Here is a 22,739-nt window from a genome sequence, read left to right as displayed (position 1 = left end):
AGCTCTGCCATTTCAGAGTGCAGCCATTGAGAATACGTTAACCAGTGAGCGTGGCTGCGTGTCAGTCAAACTTTGTTTACAAAGCAGCTTCGGGCTGGCTTTGGCCATGAGCCATAGAACCTCAGATCTAAGACATTACACCTGGGAACTAAGTTCAATATTTAGAACTAAAATATGTGATTTCTGATAAAAGCCCTCGACCTCAAAGTGTGTGCTCATTGCATCTAGCATGGCCATATGTGGCCTGAGCTGTGAATCAGAGGGAGTGGGCCACAGTTCATGTTTGGTCGACACCAGTGTTTCCAGAACAAGAGTGTAACAGGTACTTGAAATTCTGCACCAGAGTGACAAGGTTTGTGGTCTAGGCTGGTGTCAGTTCACCACCCCAGGAGAATATGTACAAAGAAGGACGGTGATGCATCTGGTCGACCTTGGACGACCATGGGCAGTGCTGTTCAGTAGATCTTTGCGTAATAGGGAGCTTCTGTCTGCACCGCCCAGCGAGGGCCCCACTCAGCACACGTTAATAGTGTACACTTGACATGTGACTGGTTTGGTTGAGAAACTGAATTTTTAGATTTATTTTAATCATAAAAAGTCACATGTGACTCGTGGTTACCATATCGTATAGCACAGATTTAGGGAGAATTTTAAATGTTTACCTTGAAGAGAAAAGGCTGGGTGTCTTCAAAAGTTTTCAGACAGTATCATGTACAAGGGAGGCCAAACTTTTACTGTTTTTTAATTGCTTTAGGGGGCAAAATTAGAACTCTTTGAGAAGGTGGGACATGGCTTGCAGGGGTTATGATTACCAACAGTGGAGTCCAATTTCTCGAGTTCAAATCCTGCTGCATCATTTAAACTCATGGTCCCCATAAGCACCAGCTGTGGTTGTGAATCCAGCATTGTTGTAACGCGAAGTCTCAGTCAAGGAGACCTGCCTTAGGCTTGGAGCTATACAATAGTGCAGTGGCCTTTCCCTCCAAGGAGTGGGGTTCCCGCTCCTGCAGGGGGTCTGGGAGCTCATGGAGGTCCAGCCAGGCCTGCTAGAGGCAGGTCACCCCTCTCCGTAAGAGCTGCGATACCTACGGCTAAAATGGTCTGAGAGTGAGAGTGGCCACGAGGTGGGATCCTGCCCAGGTGGAACTCTCTGAGGTAGGGAGCAGGTGCCAGCAGAGAAGAGGTGTGAGGGGCTGAGCAGGAACACAGGAAGCACTCCCGATTTCTGAGAAGGATGCTGAGTGCCCCAGCAGAGGACTGTTGGGCAGATGTACAGATAGCACTAAGCCAGGGTCAGAGAGCTGCAGGAAGTAGCTTGGACCTGTATCCCCGGGACCAAGGATCCAAAGAGAAAGCTACCAGCCCTTATTGAAGGATAGAGAAGTTAAAGCAGAATGCCTCTTATGTGGTGGGGAGGATGAAGCAGCAGGAAGAATAGAGCTTCCCTAGGATCTGGTCACTGGAGGAGCTTAGACATTAAACTAGGGATTCTTGGAAGAGATTTTCAGCCAAGTCAGGTTGACCTGTATTGAATGGCACGCGTCTTGTAATCCAATTCTATCTGTTTTGTACATAGCTGCTGCCCTCAACGTCATGGTGGTTTCAATGGCATTTCAATGGCCAACTGTGGGTCTCTGCCCTACAGGCAGGGGTGGGGTAGGGAAGCCTAGGAGAGAGCACAAGAAACACCCTGTGTCCCAGGAGCTTGGCCTCTGGAGGAGAAGGCTGCCCTGGTCTGTGGATGATACTTATGGACAAAGGCCAGTGGGCAGTGAGATTGGTGGGGGGAGATGGGAGTCAGGGGAGGAGGCTGCTGGAAGCACATTTGTCAGATGTTTTCTGATTAGAGAGCTTGGAGGGAAGACAGCTCACCAAACGGCCATGTTTTGGTTTGTTGGGATTTTCTAAGTGGGAGAGGAGAACAGAAGGTGGGATGAGATAGTGGACATGGAAGAAGCACTCGGTGCTATGACCAGGATCTCTAGGCAACAGGAGGGACACTTATACGCAGGCGCACGGGCCACCTCAGCTGTCCCTCAAAGCCACGTTGACACTAGTCCTGTGTAGGAGGAAGGACGTTCCCACACTTACGGCCCTTTACTGGAATACTATTCTGAATTACCAGCTTTGGAAATGGGTGTGTTGTTCTCGCTTAAAGTCTTATTAAATGCTAATCTCGCTCTCCTAAAGAAGTAACATGCCCACGTGTGCCCCCATTTCATCCCACCGCAATCACCTTCGCTCTAGATCCCTCTTTCTCTTTCATCGTAACCAAGTGAATAGGCCTCCTAAAAACATGCAACAGTAGAGTGTGGCTAGAAGTTAGGACAAACAAGATTTGTGGTTTTATATTGGTTTTCTGGAAGCCAAAAGATGCTGCAAAATGAGAGAGGGAATGGCTGAGACAGAAGTTAGTAAGTCTAGAAGGAGAACACCCTGCATCATTTGAGAGGAAGACTAAAGTTGGAATGTTGTTATGAGGGAGTGGGGAGCAGGAAGAAGCCTTCCTCTTCTGGTTTGTTTGCTTGTTTGGCTGCTCTAATAATTAAATCTTCATGAGACAAGTTAACAAGACAAAGTAACCAAATTTAATTACATCTGTACACATGGGAACCCCGCATACATGACAGAGTCGGAGACCCCTCATATATGAGCGGTTCAGAGACAGAACGGAAAAATGACGTACTTGACGTTCTGAGCTAAGGATGGAAGAAAGCACCGAGGGTCATTGCAGGACGTTAAGAACAGCAGATGGTCAGCAATTAGTATTTGCCGTGCCCTACAGATAGGTCATAAAATGTTATCTCTGATCATCTCTTCTTATGGGCAAGGCCCCGAATTTGAATAAATTCTATGTAGTTACCATGGGCAGAAGCTGCTCAGGCCACATGGTCTCGCTTGCCTTTGGCTCAAAATTACCCTCATACCACAGAGGCACCTCTTAGGGTGCTGAGAACCCAACAGTGTCGTCTGTGTGTCTGTCTCCTAAGATAACATTTTGTGGGGCTTGGTTGGACTGGTGTGGTTTTTAAAAGCAGAGATGGAAAGGCCGAGGGAGCTGAGTATATCGTTTCCAACTTTCGAGCCCTGCTCATCAGAGGGCTCCTGGGCCGTCATGCTGGGAGCAGGGTCTGTGCAGGTCCGAGCAGGCCACTCACGTGGGGGGCCCACAGGACACCTGAAACAGAGAGCAGGAGGCGGCGAGCAGAGGGCACCAAGAGAGCGAAGAGCCAGCATCCGGCCCAGGAATGGCAGTGGGCAGGACGGTGGGGACACATTGGCTGCTTGTGGGTGGGCCTGGGTGAGTCAGCGTCCCTGACAGGCTTGGTCTAGAACAGTAAAAAGGAAAATTTTTGGCCAAAGACTGTCTCGCAGTGAGAACTACAAAGGCTAACAATGCTCATTTATGGACTGGTCCCATTTGCAGTTGTGTTATCAGAACGTGGCTGTGCTCCATCGTGTAAATACGCGGTGGGTTTTTATTTCCCAGCATGTTAGTTAGACTTTCCTGGACTGGCCGGCACCATTTACCCAGTCCATCCTTGCTCCTTTAACAAATGATCATGCTTGACAGTGGCCGTCCATGGCACCTGCCTCACTGACCATCCATGCTTGTTCTCGTGGGGACAGGTCTGCTCCTTTCTGGCCACTGATCATGACAGGAGCCAGGATGAGCCCCTCCTTTATCCACCAGGAGCCTTTTCCCTTCAGAATAGAAGATATTAGCATTTTAATGGCAAGGACTGTTCATTTGCTTCCAGCCAGTGTACCATGAAAGGTTCCTGCTGTGTTTAGCTCAGGGCTACACCCAAAAACGAGGATGCTCAGTAATCGTGGGGGTACCAAATGGATTTCCCCCTAAACAGCCTGCACTTTATTGTCTCCTGGACCTTGTCCACCACCTACTTTCGAAGGCTAAACACATTGACAATACAGAGAAGGGCTATAATTAGACTCTCTAATGGCTGTGTTTCAACCATTGTATTGAGATTCATCATGAAATGAATTCGCCCTGTAACTGAGACAGTCTTTATTGGAAGCCAGTGGAGAGAAGAATGATGAGGGGAGCCCTCCATCCAGGGAGTCCCAGTGCAGTGTTAACTGAACCCGCGTCCTGATGAGAAAGCTCAGTACTGCCTGCGTGGCTGGGCCGCTGGGACTCCAGTGCGAGGTGCCTGATGTCCTTCCACGGCAGAAGTCACAGCGCAGGTGGCAGAGTGCCTTCCCAGGCTGCTGTGTCCTTATAGGAGTGTTCTGGGCTCAGTTGTGTGCCGCCTAAATTCATGTGTTGAGGTTCTAACCCCCAGGACGCAGAATGTGACTGTATTTGGAGACAGAGCTCTTAAAGAGGCGATTAAAGTAAGGCCGGGTGGGTGGGCCTTACTCCACTATGACTGGGGTCCTGACAAGAAGAGGAGATTAGGACACCGACACGCACAGAAGAGAGACACACAGGGAGAAGACGGCTGATGTCACGCCAAGGACAGAGGCCTCAGAAGGAACCAAACCTGCCAACACCTTGATCTGGCTGCCAAACTGAGAGGAAATAAATGTCTGTTGTCTAAGACGGTGGCAGTTAAGTTATGGCCACCTGATGCAACTAATACACACGGTCTGAGGCCTGTTTCCTCTTTGTCCCCAGTTGGCAGAGAGGAGAATGGACGTAAAATCACTCTCCACCAACTCTGATACTCCGTTGGGAAACAGATATTTTTTTTTAATGTTTGCCTTTTTTTAAATTAGAGTTTGTTGCGGTGACAATGGTTAGTGAACTTATATAGGTTTCAAGTGGAAAACAGATGGAATGAGGTATTAAAGCAGACTTTTTAAAAGTCTCAGAACAACCACAAAAAATAACTGGTTAAAATAGAATCTTTAGACACACTTCATGGAATAAGTACAAACAAAGTAGGCAGCTCATTTTTTTTTTTCTTGAACTGGAAAGGGTCCACGATAAGTGGTAAAAGAATCCACACATCCAAAGTGACCTTCAGACTGGTCGGCCTTTCACTTGGAAACAGATGCCCTGCGCTATCTGGTCCTAGGAGTCAGCTCTTCACGCTTGTGTGCAGACTTCTGGGTGCTTTGTCTCGGGGTTACAGCGCATTGTAAAGCCGCAGCCAACCACTGGCTCATCTCTTACTCATCATGTCACATTCCTGTCAGAGCTGCAGCCCTGGCCGGGGAGCAAGGAGCACACTTGGCCGCCAGGAAGAGGCTGAGCTTCAGCGCTCAGTGCTTTCCCCAAGTGTCCGTTTCTCCGCGGAGGAGCATCCTGGCCTCACAGCCCTGCGGCGTGAGGTGCCTGCCGGGCAAATAACGGCCGTCCCAACACCTTCTGACATTGTTGTGCCAGATGCACACAGGCCCCTGTTAGTCACTCTCTCCAGGACAGAAAGAGCCCCCAGTCCTTCACCAGACAGGTACCGCTGTCCTCAGTTCTGGAAGAATAAATACATGTTCAGCGGTCCCACCAGACTGATACGCAGCCCCTACCACAGCCAGCACTAGAGCCCCACATGCTCGTGTGGCCCACAGCCTGACAATGGGCCTGTCGGGGTGCAGGCCCCTGGTGGGCCGTTAGCTCCTGACCCTGATGGGGCTGGACCTGGTGGTCTTCTCCCAGCCCTGCTCTTGACCTGAGTCTGACTTCATTGGCGAGCCCTTCTCCACGTCTAGGACAGGCCCTCCCACGGGCCTGACGAGCACTTCCTCACAGAGTCCTGACTCGTCACCGTCTCCCATCGGGCTGGCCAGGCCCACGTGCAGATGACCACAAACCAAGCCTTGATTTTGTAGGAACTGTTTTGAACTGTTTTGTACCTCACCTCCTCCTATGCTTTACCTAACAAATATTCTTAAAACCCAAAGGATGGATATTGTTACAGCCATTTTCTCCTCAAATAACTCAGAATAAACAACTGCGCAACTCACTCTAATTCGTAGCCGTCGCGTTTAGATGTACTTGACGCTTCATTGAAGGTATTGGGGATTGCACAATAGCACTGCAGACCAACAGGAAATTGGACTGGTCCTGTTGTTGCTAAGGCAGATCCTAATAACAGTGAGTGTGAATGGATTTCACAATGTGGGCCACCACTGAAAGACCGCTGAATTCTGGAATGTTTAAAAGGGCAGAAATCTTTGCGGGCAGAAGAATCCAGCCTTCCAAAGAATGGGGGCCTGGGGGCAGGGTCCTCACAACTCTGTCCACCAGCAGGCTCTCTGCAGTGAGATTGCTGACTGGTGGTAAAAGGTGTAGTGCCGGGCATTATAGGATGAGGAACGGTTGCCCGCAACGCCTAGAATTTTTAAGGAGCCGCTAATAATTTTGATGATGATGTAATCAATAGCACTAGCAGCAGATACCACTTTTTGAGCACTTACTTACTACGTGTCAGGAACCTTCAGACATAGTATCTAATGAAATATGGATCGTAGCTTTTTAAGACAGATATCATTATCCCCATCACAGAGATGACAGATTTGAGGCTCAGAGAGGAAAACTGACTTTCCTAAGATCACACAGCTAGGAAGCGATGAGGGCAGGATTCACATCCAGGTGTGTCTGACTTCTAAGTTTGTGCACAAAGCAACTGTTTGCTATAGGGCAGTCCTCCCTCTGCTCCCGGTCACGTTCCACATAAATGTTTCCCTCGAACTCTTCATCTCCCTGTGTGAGTTGTTACCGGAACTGTTGCCTCGGTTTCGAATAGAATTCATACATCCACCAAACGTGAATAGAGCTCGTTCTGGGTGCCTCGCTCTGTTCTAGTGGCCTCAGGAATGTGGGAAAATGGAGACAAGAAGGCAGAAAGTCTTTCCTGTGATTTTGTCTCCTGTGTTAAAGAGCTTAGAGGAATATGGGAAGAAATTAGAGGTCACTGAGGGCCCAGAGTGAGGCGGAGTGGGTGAGGGAATGCCTGGCTTCTCTAAATGCAGGTGTTCAGATCACTTGGTCCAAATAGTGGCTTTCTGGGGTATCAACGGAACTAGCCGAGGAGATCACCGGCACAGCCAGTGGTCCTTGAGGAGAGAAAGGTGGGCAGAAGACTAGAGATGGGCAAGGGAAGAAGAGAAACACACCAAATCCAACTTACATGCGAGATTTGATCCCAAGCACACGCGAGGCTGTATTACTGATGGGATGAGTTGTGAGCCTTTAAATTGGCGCAGATGGGGATCCCTAGGGGATGGCTTCATTCTCCAAGGACCTGTCATGTCAGCGGAGCACCATTGCCTTTTTTGGTGATAATCCCTGAGTGCTAGCTTGAGAGTATGGTACACACTGTATCGCTGAACTTCAGCCAAGCATCTGACCTCCTCTTGTAAGAAGCTTAGGTGGAGAAACAAGGGCTGAAAGCAAGACATGTAGGGGCTAGACTAGCTGCCCCCAAAGATGCGTGTGGATTATGTCAACCCCAAGGGGAATGTCTCAGGACCTCTACCTGGGCTTAGCCCGTTGTCTAGTCTGTCTCAATATTTTATCAATGACTCTGGTGAAAGCATACAAGTTACATTTGTCACACTGGTAAATAGCACAAAATCTAGGAGGAATACTGGTGTGTTGTATGATAACATCAGGATCCCCAAAGATCGAGCTGGCTAGAAAGCAGGGCCAGATATAACAAGAAATTTAATAGGAATAAATGTACAGTGTCCACACTGACCCACAAAATAAAGGAGCAGGGCTAGGTGCAGGGGCAGGACAGCCCCAAAGGCCACACATGTGAGAAGGATTATAATCTCAACATGAGCTATTTGCATGATGAAACCATCAATAATTTTGATGTAATCCAGGTTACACAACAAAGTATAATAATTTGGATTAAGGAACTGACATTTTGTCCTCGTCTGCCATGATCAGATTATACTAGCAATATTTTCTGGGACCATGTTTTAAGAGAAACACATGAGTAACAGTGAGGGTAGTGAGAAGACCCAAAGCCAGGTCCCACAGATGTGATAGGAACCAGGGAAATTAGTGTGGAGGGAAGAAACCTCCAAATATTTGATTACCTATCTAAATAGAAAAGGTATGGGATTGTTTCTAAGAAGTAGAATTAGGACCAATATGCAGTAGTATATATGAACCGGGACCACAAATCAGGGTAAAAGGAGAACGTCCCTCACAGCTCTCCAAAGAGCCGTGGAATTCCTCAGACCTAGTGAGTTTTGCATTAATAGAGAAAGTAACTAACATTTATGAAGCACCAGCCAGACCCTGCACTTTCCCAAGTACTCTCTTAGTTTTTTACCTTCATAATAATCCTGCGAGCTATGACTTAACATGCATATTGGAGATAAGGAAACAGACTCACAGAGGTTAAATAACTTACACAGCCACATGGCAAATAAACAGAAGAGTGACACGTCGGTTCCAGGTCTGCCCAACACCCAGATGCAAGCTCTTACTAGTGAGCCTTCTGAAGGAGGGCTTTATGTATCACCACCCCCCCCCAAAAAAATAAAAACACTATTAATAATAGCTAAAATAACAGCTAACATTTTTCGAATGCTTACTATGTACCAGGCACTCATCTAAGCACCTTATATTTACAAAGCAATATGACCATATGAGGTGGGTAATAGTATTATTATTCCCATTTTACAGATGATGCAGCTGAGACACAGAGAGGTGAGGTGACCGGCCCAAGTTACTGTCCTACCCAGGATTTAGACCCAAGCAGTCTGGCTCTGGAGCCTGTGTCTTTACCACATTTCTTTGCTGCATCTCTGCACCGCCAGCCTCAGCACCACCAGTGAAGGGCTGCTGTATACGGAAAGCTTTGCTCTAGGATGTGAGACTTCAGTATGTGAATAGGATCATTCACTTTGACGCTAAGCTTAAATGCTAATTCCTTCATTTGCATTGACTTTGGGTTGAAAGACAGTGGCCTCCAAGTCAAGGTTGGTGTAGGGCAAATCTTTATGTTACCAAATGTTCAAGTGCAGGGTCTGTACCACAGTGTAGACCCCGCCCCCAAGCCAGAGCACCACACCTGTGAAAACAAAGAAAGACAAAGAAAGCAGTAAAACTCACAGCATTAGTAAATTGAGATGGTTGAATACAATCTGGCATTTGGTAAGATTTTAAATGCTCAAGATATAAATCATTATTCAGTCAGTACTTTTCTAAAAACCCCTTGTGACTCTCGCTTGCAGTTTAGCAACTATTAATAAAAGTCAGACTAATGAAATGCGGTCAGACTAATCGCTGTGTCTACTTTGATTTGGTACAAAACACTAAAGACATTCTTCGTCTGTGTCTGTAGACATCATGAGAGATTAGACTCAAAGTATTTTCCTGAAATTGAAACCTGTCCTTTTTGAAGGGAGGGAATGGGAAAGGAGGGAGGATAATAGAGTTGGAGTTTTTACCATGTCAGCCACTTTGGTGATTGCTTAATTCATCGCCTCATTTAACTACCACCATGGTGCTGTAAGGCTGGGGCTAAAATGCCCATATTCCTGATGAAGATAAGGATCCCAAAAAGTCCAGAAAATAATCATGGCCCCACTGGTGACAAGCAGTGGAGCAGGGTTTAATCTTTGTCTCTCTGGCTTCAAAAGTCATTATGTCTTACACACTGACCCCCGCTGCCTCTTGGTCAAAGCAGGAAGAACCAACTGCTGCCATAGCTGTGGAACTATCCACTTCAAGTGGGACTGTTTCTTGTGGAACTTGTCAGAAGCCTCTGGTTTCCACAACTGTTTGAACAGAGAATTACGAGCATCCTGCCACAATCACCCAGAGAAAGCAAATGGGGGCAGAGAAAGTATCTACGAGGAGCACAATTCTGTAAGTCTGACATGGTGCCCAGAACCTTGAAAGGCTAATTAATTGATGCCCAGTGATGTTTTTGTATTAAGCTTCCACAGGAGAGGACTGCCCTCCCCAGGTATCCCAGGGGCCTTTGTCACCAGAACTTCCAGTCAATATGCAGACCAAGTTGGTAGGAGAAACTCTTTCCTCCCCACCCTGCTCCAGCGTACAGGAGTACTGGATAAACTTTCACAGGAAATTAAGTGAAATACATACTGTCCTTGAAATCAAGGAAAGAGAACTGCCAGGTGCCGGAAAGGAAGAATTAGCAGAAAACCAAACTGCCCGCAGGACTATTGGGATTAACTATATGCCCTGGGTTGAGCCTGTAGGCCTCATGTGTGACTGGGAGTGTGGCTACACCTGTCTAAATAAAGCTGGACCCAAGAAAGGCATTCCTGTCCATGAGAGGAGACTGAAAAAACTCTGCCTGCCAAACCAGGGTGCAGCACAGAAACAGGTTGCCCACCCTTGAAAAGAAAAAGAAAAGTCATCTGTTAGAAACTGGAACCCATGCTGTGAGCAGGGATAGGGTCTACATTCACATTAACCAAACAATGCCAAAGCATGGGCTAAGAAATTAACAAAAAAGCCGCCCAAGCCTCGCAAAACCCATAGGACCCATGCAGAAGCAAACAGGAAACTGCCCCCTGAGGACAGCTCCACCATACTGCACATATGGTATTTTCACAAAAATGACTCCAAATTAAAATGAATCCAATGTCAAAATTTACAAATCACAAAGTAAAAAAAAACACCATGCAAGAGAAAGTTTGCAGACCACAGAAATGGTGGAATTTATACCCTGGCAACTATTGAACAAACCAAAAGAAGTTATTAAAAATCTGTTTAAAATGTTCAAAGAAAGAAGAGAAGAAGGCATTGTACATGGGGGATAAAATTGAAAGCTAACTATGGAAACATTCTAGAAATTGATGAGTTAAACAGTAAACCAGATAAAGCTGAAAAGAGAATTAGTGAATTGAAAGATTATTCTGAGGAAATCACCCAGAATAAAACTCAGAAACATAAAGAGATAGAAAATACAGAGAGAAGGGGGAAGAGAAAGAGAGACGTAGAATGAGAAGAGAGGATGGAATGTTAAAAAAATAAAATGAAAAACTACAGCATTCCTCTAACAGGAGCTCCAGAAACAAAATGGGGAGAAGCAATTTTTAAAAGAATAGTGATAAGAAAAAATTTCCAGAAATGGTGTAAGATAAGAATCTTCAGATTAAAAGGTACAGCAGACCCCCAGATAAGGGTACATAAAATCTATGCAGGCTGAAGCATATTGTAATTACACCCCAGCAAATGCAGGCCCACAAGCACAGGGCAGACTCCGTGTACACTCACAGGAGAGTCTGAAGTGGAAGCGATGCCCTCCCTGCCCCGTGTCCTGGAGCCAATGTCAACAGTGGGGACACTTCCCAACAGGGGAGACGGAGACTGTGCTCAGCTTCCCTCCTTCATCCTGGATGGTCTGCCGAGATCCCAGCCTCTGACTTACAGGGTACTTGTCAGCACCCTTTGGGTTAAAAGTTAATAAAACCAAATTAGTTTTAGGGGGAAAAGTGAGATTTACTGGAAGAACAGTGTCAAGGCTCAGAGACTTGATGGAGCAGTTGAGTATCTGGTTGGAATGAACCAGAACATTCAAGAACCTGGGAGACTGGAACCAGGAAGCCGAGAGCCAGTAGGACGGACCTTGCTCCTTTCCCTCTCCCTTCCTCCTTTGGTCTGTCAGCTCTGCCACTCCATGTACTGGCCTGATTCTGTCTTACTGCAGACTGGGTTGGGGTTGGGGATAGGGCATTAGTAGGTCTTGGCCTTAAACTTCAGATGCGCCCCTGAAGAAGAGCAGACTCTTCACCACAGAAGAAGGCAAGCGCTGATGACGATGACTGTTGGGGGTGAGGGACTAGAGCCCACTTGGGTCGCTTGTCTGTTCCTCCCCCACACTCACACTAATCAGTGGCCAGAAGGGCAACAGAAAGCACCTGCCATTCTGTCCAGGTGGCTAGGGGAGCACCTGTCAGATGGTAACAGGCCCCTAGATCACCAGGGCGCTTGTTAAAATGCAGCTTCTCATCTCAAGAAGCAGGTCTGAGGTGGAGCCTAAGAGTCCATTTCTGACAAGCTCCCGGGCAACACTGATGGTGCTGGTCCCTGGTCCACACCATGTGGCTAGAGCTGGGGGGTGTTGGGGAGCATCTGGAGGAGGAGCATTTTCCCAGAAGAACAGAGTGGGGAGTAGCACAAAGCTGGCCACTAGGGGGATTTTTTATGACTTAAGAAGCCACCATAATTTGTGTTCACCACAATCAGGGTCTTCTTACAGTTGGACCTGGTAATTTCCAAAGGCAAAAGCTAAAGGCATCCAGAGCTGGTGGAGGTCTTGAAGGTGGAGCACAGAGCAGGAGGACAGGCTCGAGCTGGGATGAGAGGAACAGCAACATGAAGTAGAAGGTGATGAGGGTGAGGCCGGCTGGCTTGGCTCCCGGTTATCTCAGATTGCACACGCCTGGGCTTGGCTTCAGGTCTGGTAGCTTATGTTCCTGTGTCTTGGGATGAGGTAGGCAGAGATTTGTGAGGCCTAGGTTCATTCATCCGGTAAACATTACTCCGGGTCTGGCTTTTGTGCTCAGTTTTGGCCACTCATCACATTTAGAACCACGACAAGCATAGCAATGGTTGAGGCTGTTAATTCCTTCGAAGTCTGGCTTCTGAGCCGGGGCCTTCTGCAGACCAGGGGACCCTTGCTTCTGGGCATAGAGAACACGGTCTGGGAAGATTTGGCTCCTGAAGTCGTCTGCTTCCTGCACTGTTAGCAAGAAATGATGAAAACAATTGCGATGCTTGGTGGAACATTCTGAGAGGCTGGAATAGATGTTAGACTCCTGACACGACTATGTGACATTTCCAAATGCCCTGCCTTAGGTGAGAAAGGGCCCTGCAGATTTGCAAAGCAGGGCTCACACTGGGCTGCTTTTAATATGCTCAGAGTAAAGGTTCATTGCTGCCTGGGGGCGGGGGGCACCTGTGAAAGAGAGGAAGAAGAGGTGCAGGCATAACCCATCCCCCTGCTTTCTCACAAACAGTGGTTCCCTCCCTGGGCCCCAGCCTCTGCCAGGGACTTACTTCCAGCTTTAGATTTTTAAGCTATTAGGATATGAATCACATATTCGTAGATTATGGATGTTAAAGGACCCTAGAGGTTATTTGAACTGGTCCTGCATTTCACAGATGAAAAACTGAGGCCTAGAGACGTACAGCTAATTTATTTTTAGATTTAAGACCTCAAAGACTTACTATCAGGTTCCCAAAGGGCACTGGAGCAAGATCTACCTCCGGACACCTCTGCCACCCTGGGCAGATGGGCGTCACTTCACTTTGAAAACTCTACTTTCCTAGAAAACGTAGAGTTAGTTAGAGAGTCATATAACTCTCACGACCAGAGTTATATGAAAGTGGGGGTTTGCAGAGTCTGGGTGAACAGAAAGGAACCACAATTAGTAACTGCAGTGAGATGGGAAACGGCAAGGCCCCTCGGAAGCTCCGTGGGCTCAGGCTTGAGTCTAGGGTGGGAGGAAGCGAGGGCAGGGACTCCCGTGTGTCCCGGGGTTGTCTCTGAGCTGCAGAAATACCCAAAGAAAGGACAGCCTTCAGCCATCTTTGAACCCTTGAATCTCAGGAAGTCACCAGTGACTTCAAGGGCGAACAATGCATGTCTCCAGTCAACACAACAGCACAGGGCCAAGCAGTACATATTCAGACAATGCCTAAGGTTCAGTCTAATTAATTATAAATAGCCGTTGGTTTGTGGCATAGGAATCCGTCCAACTATGAAGAAATCTATGCTGTTCATTTGGATGGAGGCAGTTCGCGGGGGAGGGGGGGAAAGAGTAGGGTGGGGGGTAGAGAGGGAGAGAGAGAGAGAGAAAAAGAGAGAGAGAGAGAGAGGAAAACTGCCTTGGAAATCAGTGAGCACACACCCACACCCCAGTCTCCTGGTACCAGCCTTGAAAAGTTTCACAGTTAACACAAATCAGTTCTTTCCAAAATGGCACACGGTGGAATGGATCCTATCTGGAAGCGTTTTTATCCTTAAGATACAACAAAATTTCATTTCTGCTTCTGTGAACTTGTTCTCCTGAGTAACAACCCCGATTTTTTTGCGTATGTGGCATCTTTGTTTTACTCTTCATCAAGATCAGGAAACACAGCCTGTTTATTTGATGCTGAATTACACAAATCTTTATATCTCTTTGGTTTGAAGAAAGGCTGTTTAGAGAAGCAGAAAACTGCTGATAAAGCCAGAGGGAGAGCCTTTAAGATAACTTCCCTGAATTTTTCTTTTCAAAGACAAATTTATGCCCAGAGTTTTAAATAGTTTTGACACAGCTCCTGAAAATAGTCACAAGCATTGCCCACACACCTGCATAATTAGTGGCAGGGAATGTACCCTAAACCCAGATGCGATTGCTGCAAAACCCGGGAAGGCAGAGTCCCTTACCCTCAGACACCAAGCCTGAAGTGGCAGAGGAACCATTGCAACGGGCTCTGCTTTGTTTCTCACTCTGTCCTGTCCAGCAGAGGTGGTGGGAAGCCACCTCTCTGTGGGGAAGATATTCCTCTCCAGCTGACACATCAGCCATTAGGGTTTCACTGAAATAAATGTGGACAGTGGGGAAGGGAATCAGATCCCCTCGTTCTAGACTGAGCCCTGCCACGCCGGCAGAATTCGCCACCTCTGTGCCTGACTGAGCTACATCTAAAGTAAGGAAGTTGGGTCTCTAACATCCCCACCCACATAGATCGTCCAGTTTGACATGAGATCCACTTGCTGAACTTCTTGGCGTACAAATATGCGGACATTGGCAGACATTGGCCTAAATATCAAGAGCTGAGTTTTGCTCACTATTCACCACTGTTTATGGAGCATCTCTGTGGAGTCGGGTGCTGTCCTAGGTCCTGGCAGGTGCAAAGGTGACTAAGACACATGGATGGGCTCCTTCTTCCAGAAAGAGATGGGTGGTCTATTGGAAGAGACATTGGTGCAAACAGTATTTATGAAATTCTGTGGAGATGTGAGAGGGCTGGGCGCACACTCTTATGGGGCAGACCTGCAGGGTGTTGGGGTGGGGGCGGGGCTGGAGGTCGAAGACGAAGCCCCGGAGGAGACAGACATCTGGAAGCTCGGTGCAGGGGGTGGCAGTGGAGGGGTGTCTGTGAAGAAGGACAAGCTATTGCTCATGCTTCTCTGAGAAAGATCTAGGACAGCAGGTATTAACATGAATGACAAAGTCAGGCTCACGGCCTTTTGGAGTCCCCACAGCATACGTTGACCACCCCATTTTACTGTTCTCGGCTGTCTGTGGGCTGGATCTATGAGAGAGCCATATGAAGTATCGCACTGGACACTGCATCACTCCTTGCAAAGCTTGGGCTTTGAAGATTGCCATTCTGGCCACTGACCTGCACCAAGATGCCACGGCCTTTCACTGTGACAGAAGCAGAGACCGCACTGGTCATCAGCCCAGCCTCAGTCTCAAGCCTTGGACTTTCCATTGCAAGGGTGGGAGACAGGCTGGGACAGAGAGGAAGAGCTGCTGTCCCAAAGTCTTAAGGATTTCCTAAAGGATTAGATTTCTGGAATTTCTGCCAGTCGTCTTTCACCTGATGGCATCCCAGGTTCCTGAAAGGTGGTGCTGGGAGAACCGAAGTGGGCCCAGCGTTGGCTCTCCTGGTTCTTCTCTTGTTGAACAATTATTAGAAAATTCGTTCTCGTGGTAAACTATGCCCCTCTCTGCACTCCACAGCCCCCCAGAATGACCACCCACTGGGAAGAAAGCGAGGCTGCCCAGCAGATGAGCATCTGCTCTATCTGTGGGGTCAGTTCTGGGACTCTGGGGGCACCATCCAATTCCCGGTCACCCCCACCCCCTATCCTTACGAAGTCTGGGTTCCACCAACTTTTAGATTGCCGAGGAAAGGTGCACAGGATGTCTCATGCTTTCTCCACTGTAATAAAAATGCTGCTGGGCTGTGTGTTGTAAACAGGTCTTCCTGCTTCCACTCTTGCCAGCTCAGTGAAACGCAAAACGAGTCATGGTTGACGCAGAAGCCGTGAAAAAGGCGGCAAAGCAGAAGGAGAGCCCAGCAGCTGTTACTTTCTGGGGCCTGTGGAACAATGCTGGGCCCTGCGTCCTGCTTCACAGGGAATATGCTTCATTGCAAGTTGACACTTCCTGAGCCACCGCCTCCATTTCAGCACTAAGGACCCTCATGAGAACCCACCCCCGCCTGTTTACCTCCTCCCTGCACAGGAGAGAATTCCCATCCTGCAACAGATGGTCCTGCAGTATCCCCACTACAGAAACTCCGTGTCTAGTGTCGCTGGGTTAAGTGGACTCAGACGCAAAGGTCCTCAGAGCAGCTTTATTCCACGTGGCAGATGTTTGAATGAACTCTCTAGAACAGGCAGAACGGTTTCTGGTATCGAGAAGCTGCTTCACATTGGGAGGACGCGCCCAGCAGCTCTGAGGGCCCATCCTTCCCAGTGGCCAGGCTGCTTCAGTGGGCCTTTAGTCTCTGCAGGTACATGGAAGCTGTTGCCCACCTTGCCTCTGCTGCTCCCGTCCTCACCTGGGGTGTGAAACGCAGAATCACTTTATCGGACCTAACAGCTTAGACAGGGCTCTGTGGACAAGACGACGCCCAGGGAGCGGGTACTCTGTCTGCACTTTTCAGATACTTGGGCTGCTTGATTGTACTTGCAAAATAACCAGCTGAACGTGAAACAAAGAACAGATTCCTGTGGAGGAGGCTGTGAAATTCCTAGTTAGTGGGACATGGATGTGATCTGCCTTTTAAATGTTCCCTCGCCAAGACATCGTGAAGGCTGAATCGCTCCTACGGGGGAATCTCGGGGAATAAAACACTTTGTATGCTGTGAATGCCGTCCATTTCTCTCAGATCCCTTTACAGAAAGGACAGCACCACTAACATCCGGGAAGACCTCTTTTTTCTGCCTCTAAATGTCTCAGGCATGTGTTTTCAGAACTGACCAAGAGTTAGATAGATGATAGATAGATAGATAGATAGATACATAGATAGATACATAGATACATAGATAGATACATAGATACATAGATAGATACATAGATAGATACATAGATACATAGATACATAGATAGATGCAATTTCAATCAGACATACAGATAATTGCTAGACTCGCTACCAGAACACTCTATTAGTTGCTCAGAAAATCTACGATATAAGAATCAAGCTAATAAAGTGATTCAGTATTTCTAGTTATGCTGTAAAAGTTAATCTTTTTACTTTATTTTTAAGCTAGTCTTGACAACTTGTTTCTAATATGCAAGGATACTTTGGCTCAGCCTGGGTCTGCTGTGGAGGGCAGGTGTGTAATTGAAACAGGCTCGTGGGAAATGCAAACAGTTTCACTTTCTTATGAGCAGTAGTGGCTTTCATGGAAAAACCATCTCACTTAACACTTTCCAAAAGATGTCTGAATGTTTTCAAAATAAAAGCCTAATTCATAACTTTGGTAACTGGTTTCTGCTGCTTATGTCAAGCTGAAGCTCTAAATAAATGCAAAAAAAAAAATGGTTATAAACATTTATCCAGTAGTTGTCACTGATGCCACTGTGACTTTTGCCTGTCAGAAAGGTTTTATTTTCAAATCTCAGAATCTCAAAGTTGAAAATGATTCAAGTTCGTAGTGGCCAACCTTCCTGCTAACTCTGGACTTAGTATCTTTTACAACCACCTTACGAGCTGCTCGTTGATACTCTGAATGAAGATGACCAAGTGACACGGGTTATATAAATATGCTGTGCTTTTAGGCCATTTGCCACCCATCTTCCAGGAAAATCTTTTAATAGGTGCTAAAATCTTGGCAGCTGGCCCTGACATGTAAGGTGAACATCCAAGTACATGCCTGGGGCTGGGACCTGTTTTCTTTATAATACAGTTAACTAGCCAGATGTGCCCTAATCGTGTGAGTCGGCAGTGGAGTTTATAAACTACACTTGGGTCATCTCTGAACCCCACAATATTCTATTATGAATGCAATTACTCTTTAGGAAAACTTCTAAAATTTATGGAAACTATATGCATGAATATACTTTTTTAGTATACTAGGGAAAAGAGGGAAAAGGGGGAGTAATATAGTGTCCAATTGTAAGGGAATAGCTGAGGCTGTCACAGTATATCCATCAGCCCCAATTCTAGGCAGAATATATATGCAGACATATATGCATGCAGAATGTCACCAGGCCCTGTTCTGCATAGACAAAATATATATATCTCCAGGGGCTATCTGAGCTGATACCCAATGGATGGAAAGAAACCAACCACAGAAAGAAGAAAAAAGGAAGTGTTTCAGGAAAAGGAGATAGAGAATCCATTGTGACCTAGAGCAGAGGGAAACAGGTCATTGACTTCATGGAACTGAAATGAGTTCAAGGTGGCTTAAATTCAGAGCAGGCTGGAGAAGTGGTGATGGAAAAGCTAAAGGACGGGCAAAGGCCAGGTCAGGAAGGACCTGTACGCCTTGTGGGGAGCTCGGCCGTTATCCCAACGGGAGGTGAGCGAAGAGGAGGCTCGCTCTGACCGTGGCGTGGGGTGTGGAATGGATTGGGGAAGACACAGCGTGAAGAGAGAAGCTCAGAGTCCAGTGGCAGGAGTCCGAGTGAGGCGGGCAGAGGCGTGGGCCAGGGTAATGGCTCAGGAAATGAGACATTTAGGAGAAATAATGTGTAAGTGTTGGTGATGAATTAGATGTGAAGAGGGAAAAGGGGACGTTAAGAATGATTCCCAACTATCCAGCCTGGGTAGAAATATGAATTGTGGTACCATATCATCTTTAAGGCTTGAGGTGGAAGACGTCACATTCATTTGGGAAGGGTGAACTTGAGGTGTCCGGGATGTCCAGGGTGCAGATGGCATCAGACAGAGGAAGTGTCCTCAGCTGGGCTTTGAAACCACGATGGTAGATGAGATTGCTCAGTGACTATTGACAGGGTCAAAAGAGGAGGAACTAGAAGAGAACCCTGGGAAAATCCCAAGGAAGTCTTGGCAGGGTGTGGAGAGGTAGGAGGAAACCGAGGGGAGCGTGCTGAGTTGGAGGCCAAGAAGGGTGTTTCATGGAGGAACACTCAACAGTGTCAGAGGCTTCCAAGAGCAAGATGAACACTGGAAAGTGTCTGTTGGGTTTAGCAACTCAAGGTCACGAGTAATCATTTTAGGGGTTTGGGTGAGTGGTGGGAGCAGACACTGGATTAAAGCGAGAGAGGCAGTCACGGGGGATATGAATGCAGATGATTATTCTGAAAAATATTGGCTCTGAAAGAAAGGAAGAGAGGGGAAAGATGCTTGCATTTGTTGTAGGGGGTTGTTTTAAGATTGGTGAGGCTTAGACACGTTTAAATGGTGATGGAAAGAATCCTGAAAAGAGAAGGCATCTTTGGACATGTTCATTGAGAAGTGAGCACAGGCTGTATGTAGGTCTGGCTCCACCACTATCTGATTGAACTTGAGGGTGTTGTTTAATCTGTGTGGGCTACAGCATCCTTACCTGTAACTTCTGAGGCGTCTCTATATCTGGTTTTCCAACTGCACTCCACAAAGCTGTCTCAGAGTACTTGCATTTCAGCGTCAACCACAGCCACTTGACCACTCTCTTATGTGCTTTTAAGTAATTTTTATTTTTAGCAATTTAATACATGTGTGCACTTTGGGAAATCAAAATAATAAAATTATAAAAAACAGCAACTTCTGCTCCCCACCTTCTCACTCGCGGCCACTCCCAATTCTTGTGGACAGCTCCTCTGGTACGTGTGCCAGTTGGCCTGAATTAAGTCCTTCCCTCCGTGCTTCTTAAATGTAGACATGCACTGATGTCTGTCCCAACCCATCCCCACTTCCTCTGGTTCTGTTCCCTCTAATATAATGCTATCCCGATTTTTGGTTAATAGTGTTTTCATTATTCTATGCTTGCAATTGTTGCTCACCAACCGTCTTCTTTTGTGAACAACCTGTCATTTCTCCTGCCAGCAATATTTGCCCCTTTTGTCTCATTTACCTTGATTTCTATTAATGATTGCTGTTTCTTCCTTAATGTGCCACCACTTCAAAAACCTATCAGTGTTTTCCCAGCGCTTGCGTAATCACAGACTTCCCTGCGGACGCCCCTCGCAGCGTGTCCTGCTGGGCCTAGCTGTCAGTCCTACCTGTGCTGGAACCCTGCCTCCTGTCGTCCTCTTCCTTGGCTTAGACCCTTGTTTGGTGCAACCCAACGTCCAGTGACTTGGGAGACAATTTTTTCAAGTGCTGTATAACTGAAAATGTCTTTATTCTATCCTTACATTTGATTGATGGTTGACTGGCTATAGAATTCTGGCTTGAAAAAAATTTTCCTTGAGAAATGTTAAGGCTATTATCGTCTAGCTTCCATTTTTGTGTTGAGACGTCTGATGATATTATCATTTCCCTTGGCCTATTTTGTTTTATTTCTCTTGGGAGCCTTTAAGTTTTATCTTTATCCCTTTATGTCACAGGTGTGTGCCTTGTTGTGGTTCTTCAATCATTTTTGCTCAGTGCTTGGTGGGTCCTTTTCTTATGAAGACTCATAGCCTATAGTTCTAAGAAACGTTCTTAAATCCACTTCACTTTTTCTGTTTTCTCTTTCTGGAGTTTCTTTTAATTTAACGTTGGACCTTCTGGCTTGACCTTCCATTTTTATTTTTTCTTTCCTTCTTTCTCTCTCTCTCTGTCTCTCTCTCTCAATTATCTTGGCTTTATAGTCCAACTATTCTATTTGATTGTTAACTTGGCTATCCTATGTTTAATTTCCAAGATTATTTTCTTTTTCATAGGCATCTGTTCTTGTTTCATGGATACGTCACTTCTCTTATCCCCCCAAGGGTAATCTTTCTCCCCCAACTCTATAAATTCTACCTCCCCTTCAAGGTTCAACTCAGATCCATACTTTTTATTAGGTCTCCAATCAGCCCACTCTCTCCACCAGCTGGGAATTCTACAGCTCCATACTGCCTCATATGTGATTGTACTTAAACTTGCTCAAGAGCAGACACTGTTTACTTGTTCTATACCAGTCGCAGTGCCTTGTTTAGAATTGTGAATGTAACAAGTGATAAACATGTCTTGATTAGAATTAAATGACAAACCATCCTAATGCCATCAAGCCAGGCTATCCCAGTCAGGGTTCTTTAAAGAATACCAAGAAAGCGATCTGTCAAATAATGTGAATGTAGAGATTACAGATTGTTATCATTTTTCCTGTCTTTTCAGTGTTTCTTTTTCATTCTTACATAATTCAGTAGCAATATTGTAGTGACTTGCTTTTATTGAATCTTCTTTGAAGCACTCAATTAGATTTGATAGAAAAACAACTCTCTTTTCTCACTCGTATTTCATTGGTTTAGGAAATATTCAATTGAATTATGCAATTGAAATTACTCAGAGCCATTGGCACAAGTAGGATTGGAGACAAATACATCTAAATCTTGGCCAACACATGACTCAGTTGGTAAGAACCAAAAGACTTGGGCATGCTGGAGAGTCGCCTGTGAGCCTCGGCTGTTAGCCTGCCAAAGAATGAAGGGCATTAGACTGTCATGTTGGTTAAGTGGAGATCATTCAAGAGCACATCTACTCTACTTCTTCTCTGTGTACCAAGAAGAGGTCTCTGGCAGAAATGGATTTATATTCATCATCTCTCTTGGGTTCCCTTTGCCATCAAGGGTACATGTGAGCAAGCCAGCTGCCATGGATTAGTGCACAGTCTTTGGTCTTAAAACAAGGCTCACTGGCCCAACGGCCAATCATCTTGAACTCATTAGAAGCAAGATCCACCCAACTGAGCTGTAACCTCCTGGTCATGAGTCCTCAAAGGACCAACAGAGCTTTACTGGGCCTGAGTAGCTTGCCTGTTCCGTCTCCAGGGTGGATTCCCACACCCCTCTCCATTTCCAGTCAGCAACTTGGGCCATCAATACCCAGACGTGTCTGTACCCCAGCCTTTCCCCGCCACATCTAGAACCATCACACTTTGGAGGAATCCATTGTAGGTTCTCAAGAGAGGACATAAGTGGCCTGATTTACTTTGGATGGCCCCTATCACAGCGTGAACAATTTTTTTATAATAGCGAATCAGAGGCAACTTGGAAATCCTACTTGCATTGTGTTCCCTTAGGAAGGGTAACCTCTAAGTATAGATGAAATAGGTTGACATCAGTGGCAGGAGAGAATTCTTGTGTTTCTTGTTGATTATACTCAAGGGACCAGCATCACTTTATAGCCACCGTAATCACAAGCAGGAAGGCAGCTGTCCCTAGTCACTGTTCCTGGGGGAAAAGAAAACTGTTCTGTGAATTGGGGCTTGAGAAGACCCCATAGAAAATGCAGCTGAAATATTGTATGAAAATTATGCGGCAAACATAAATATCAAACCGTTAGTTAGAGGAGAGTTTCATCTGTATAAAGCCAAACTGGAATCAATTCCGTTGAATTGGTTTCATGGTAAATTTACTAATTCAAATGTTTTACCTGGTACTGGTTTATTTAGAAGCAACACAGGACTCTGCGTTCAGTGGTAGGTGATGAGTTTTCTGTTCGTTCTGTGGATATCCCGTAGTGAAGTAATGAACAAAGGCAGATATCATCTTAGCATGATAGTAAGAACAAACAAAATTAAATTAAAACTCACACCAAATCCCCTCTGACTCCTGTTTTTAATTTTCCTCCTTGACTGCTACATTTTAATATTAAGTGGCACAGGCCCAGGTGTTCCCCCAGCTGTTCCCCCAGCCCAGTACACCTGGCTTGTTCTAGTTAGTGTAGCTTTTCTTTCGCCAACTCCTGT

The 22,739-nt window shown here is 46.3% G+C and overlaps 1 protein-coding gene across 3 annotated transcripts in view; it reads left to right on the top strand.

The window, feature by feature from the left end:
- The window catches only part of SLC35F3 (solute carrier family 35 member F3), a 284,430-nt gene that overhangs the window by 246,678 nt on the left and 15,013 nt on the right, over positions 1-22,739 (top strand). The gene's annotated exons all lie outside the window — the stretch shown is intronic.

Source organism: Rhinolophus ferrumequinum, chromosome 27 (assembly GCF_004115265.2).
Source record: "Rhinolophus ferrumequinum isolate MPI-CBG mRhiFer1 chromosome 27, mRhiFer1_v1.p, whole genome shotgun sequence".
Lineage (NCBI taxonomy): Eukaryota > Metazoa > Chordata > Mammalia > Chiroptera > Rhinolophidae > Rhinolophus > Rhinolophus ferrumequinum.
Note: the sequence above shows the minus strand (reverse complement) of the source record. Positions and strands in the feature narration are given on the sequence as shown.